A 3235-nucleotide genomic window follows, 5' to 3' on the forward strand; every position below is an offset into this window, starting at 1 on the left:
TCCTTTTGGTTTGACAATGGCTCTAGAGAAGCCTACTAGTGGCACATTGACCGGTTGCAGCTGATCCAATGTTAGCTTCATCTTCTCAAAGGTGTAGTAGAAGAGGATGTCTACCGAAGAGTCGTTGTCTACAAGCATGCTCTTCACCAGGTAGTTGGCGATGGTTATGGTCACCACCAATGTGTCCTCGTGGGGCATCGAGACCTGGTGTCTCCGAAAGCACATCGTTAAACACCCCGAAATACCAGTTTAAACATTTATAATTTTTACTGCTTCTCAAACAACTACTAATGTAGTAAATGGGTGAGAACAAGTCGTATCCACAGGGAAGCAAGTGAAAAATTAATATATACTTAGATTCGGACAAGAGAATACAATTGAGAATTGCAGAAAATAAGAAAATAGAATCTATTATTGTTGAAATTAAATGTTTTGAATTTAAAAGAGACAATAAATAAAAATTAGAATTTAATAAAGTATGAGAATCAACAAAGGAAATAAAAGAAATAAATAAAAAAAGATCCAGAATTTGGATCCGATGGCGGTAGCTACAGATCGACCAGATAGCTTGCAGAAGCCCCTCCCGACAAGAACTAGGCATTTGTCCTTTCTACAACCCTTGAACCCCTCGAGACATCTTTTCCTTGAACCGAATGAATTCAGATATGCAAAACAGAGAAACGAACAAGAATTAAACTAAAATGTTATAGAAATAAAAATAACAAAAAAGAAAATAAACAAAAGAAAAGAATGGTTGATCAAATCCAATGGCGGTAGTTGGAGATTGGTTGAACAGCTTGTAAGAACCCCTCTTGACAAGATCTAGGTGTCCTACCCTTCTACAACCCTTGAACTCCTCAAGAAACCTTAGCCTTGTTAACTGGGTGAATTGACCAACCCCTTCTCGAGGGCCTTTGGGATCCTTTTTATAGAGAATGGTGGATAAAGCTGGGATTAGAGAGAAAGAGGGGGTGACAACTGGGTTTTTGCAAAAATATGGGTGCCTTAGGGTTTAGAATGAAAGATTAGGATGGTTGTAGGGTGATCCTAAGGCTGAGAAGAAAATGAGAAGGCACCTAATATTATGTAAAGTTGAGATTTAATGGCTAAAGGCTGAATGGTGAAGAATAGAAGTTAGGTGGCTCCAAGGACTAGAATGCTAAAAAGAGAGTGCCCTAGAATGGATGGTGAAAATTAGAAGGGATGGAAGGTGAGGATTTAGCAATTAGGGGCGACTAGGGTTTTTTAAGAGTGAAAAGAATGTGTTAAAAGGTGCCCTAGGGTTTTCTAAGACGTGGGGAGCATGCTAATATAGTAGTAGGGGCACCAAACTGGGTTTAGTAGTGAGGAGGCGCCCTCCTGCTTTCAGTTTTTCACAAAACCACCCCCTCTCTCAACTGGACTTCACACCAGCTTCCCAAAACCTGCATTTCAGCCATGAAAACTTCTCAGTTTTGCAAAGAATTTGCACAAAGACCCTTAGAGGTCACAACATTGAAATTAACTGGGAAAATGACACAATTTGACAATTCTAAGGCTGAAAATACCCTTGAACTGATGCCCTTAAGGCATCAAAATGCAGAGTTATCGTACCCCCTAACTTAACCATTGCTAGTTTCTTTGCAATGCAACCTTAAAAATACACTAAGCATAAAGATCCTTCCCATTTCAAGATCATCCGTGACAGAATTACTCAAGCATCCTGATTCCAGCATTCTCAAACTCTGTATAGATTGGTATTAGGCTTTAGGGGTAAAACTGTCTTGTTTTGAATATTACAGAAACGTGGCTTAAAAATCTTATTTACCCTTCCATTTGCAGACTGTCTTGATAATCTGATATTGATTTTAAAATCATACAAGTTTTTTTCTTATCATTTTTTACAGTGGATTTTCTACCCCTGAACTTGATTTGCGCACTTATATCTATTGTTACCTTCCACCATTTGACGCGAATCACGACACTTGTCTTAGGTGAAGAGACACAGTTACTAAGTGTTAGGTGATTATCTTTGGCATTCCCTTTCCCGTTTGACGCGAATCTCAACACTTGACTTAGGTGAAGAGACCCAGTTACTAAGTCTAGGGTATCCATTGACCTTTTATTCTCTCTCTCTCTCTCTCTCTCTCTTTTTGTAGCATTGTTTAGGGCAGTCCACTGTTTCTAACAATTTGAAGAATTTTATTTAGCTAATTTCTCCATCTTTCTCTTCTTATCTTGATAGGGGCAAACTTGGGAGTATTTTCCAATTTCTAAACAGTTTCGACAATATTCAAATGAGAACAATTTTGACTCCTATCACTTGCTACCAATTTCTACAAAATTCAATATTCTTTTTATTATTTTCCTCAACTTTTTCTGTTTGGGAATCTCTTTTAATGGAAAAGACTTAACAAAAAATTAGTGAAATTTTAATTCTACATATTTAAAGGATTAGTTTCTCAATTTTTTTTTCAAATCTTCATTTTTTTTTCTCTCTTTCCTCACCCCCAACTTAAGTGCCATTGTCCCCAATGGCATGACTAGATTGATGCAAAAAGGACTTGGGCCAAAGGGGACAATCAATAGGGCTTTCTTGAGGGGTTCAAGGTCTGCCACCTGGTCTCGAATCACGGAACAAAAACTCTAATCCTAAAGTAATTGAAAATTATGTTGGGTTACCTCCCAACCAGCAGCGCTAAGTTTAATGTCTTCAGCCAGACACATTTACACACTTTCTTCATCTAAACTCTCCAACTCACTTTCATCTTCCAACAGACGGGGTTCAGATTGGTCTAACCAAGGGGTAGGTAGGGCATCTAAAAGATTGTCTACTATATCTACCTTGCATTCATGTTTCCCTAAGTTTGGATACTTAGAGGCACTAAAAACGTTTAACCGGACTTTTTGCTCCCCTAATGAAATGTTCATTTCCCCCGATTTACAGTTTGTATTAGCCGTTGCTAGAAATAGACATCTTAAGATTATCGAGATGTGATTTAGTTCATCGGTTAGGGTCATGTCTAGGATGATGAAATCCACTAGGAAGTGAGAACCCACTACCCTGACCATTACATCCTCAATAACACTTCAAGGAGTCTTGACTAACCAATCAATGAGTTTTAGAGTTACTGGGGTTGTTTTTAACTTGCCGATCCTAAACATATCATAAATGGACGAAAGCATATTTATACTGACCCCTAAATCCAGTAAGGCTCGATCAAAGGTGATTCCAGAGATGACAGCTTATGAGAGG

At 38.3% G+C, this 3235-nt stretch overlaps 1 long non-coding RNA gene across 1 annotated transcript; it reads right to left on the reverse strand.

Annotated features, from left to right (window-relative positions):
• Nucleotides 1-388: 388 nt before the first annotated feature.
• On the reverse strand, nt 389-2880 carry LOC148878525 (uncharacterized). Its single transcript, XR_016102526.1, has 2 exons — nt 1333-2880; nt 389-643 (listed from the first exon to the last, which is right to left on the reverse strand). It is a non-coding gene; the product is annotated as an uncharacterized LOC148878525 (long non-coding RNA).
• Between the last annotated feature and the right edge of the window lie 355 nt (nt 2881-3235).

This window comes from Nelumbo lutea, chromosome 1, assembly GCF_056320005.1.
Source record: "Nelumbo lutea isolate HS-2025 chromosome 1, American lotus-T2T, whole genome shotgun sequence".
NCBI lineage: Eukaryota > Viridiplantae > Streptophyta > Magnoliopsida > Proteales > Nelumbonaceae > Nelumbo > Nelumbo lutea.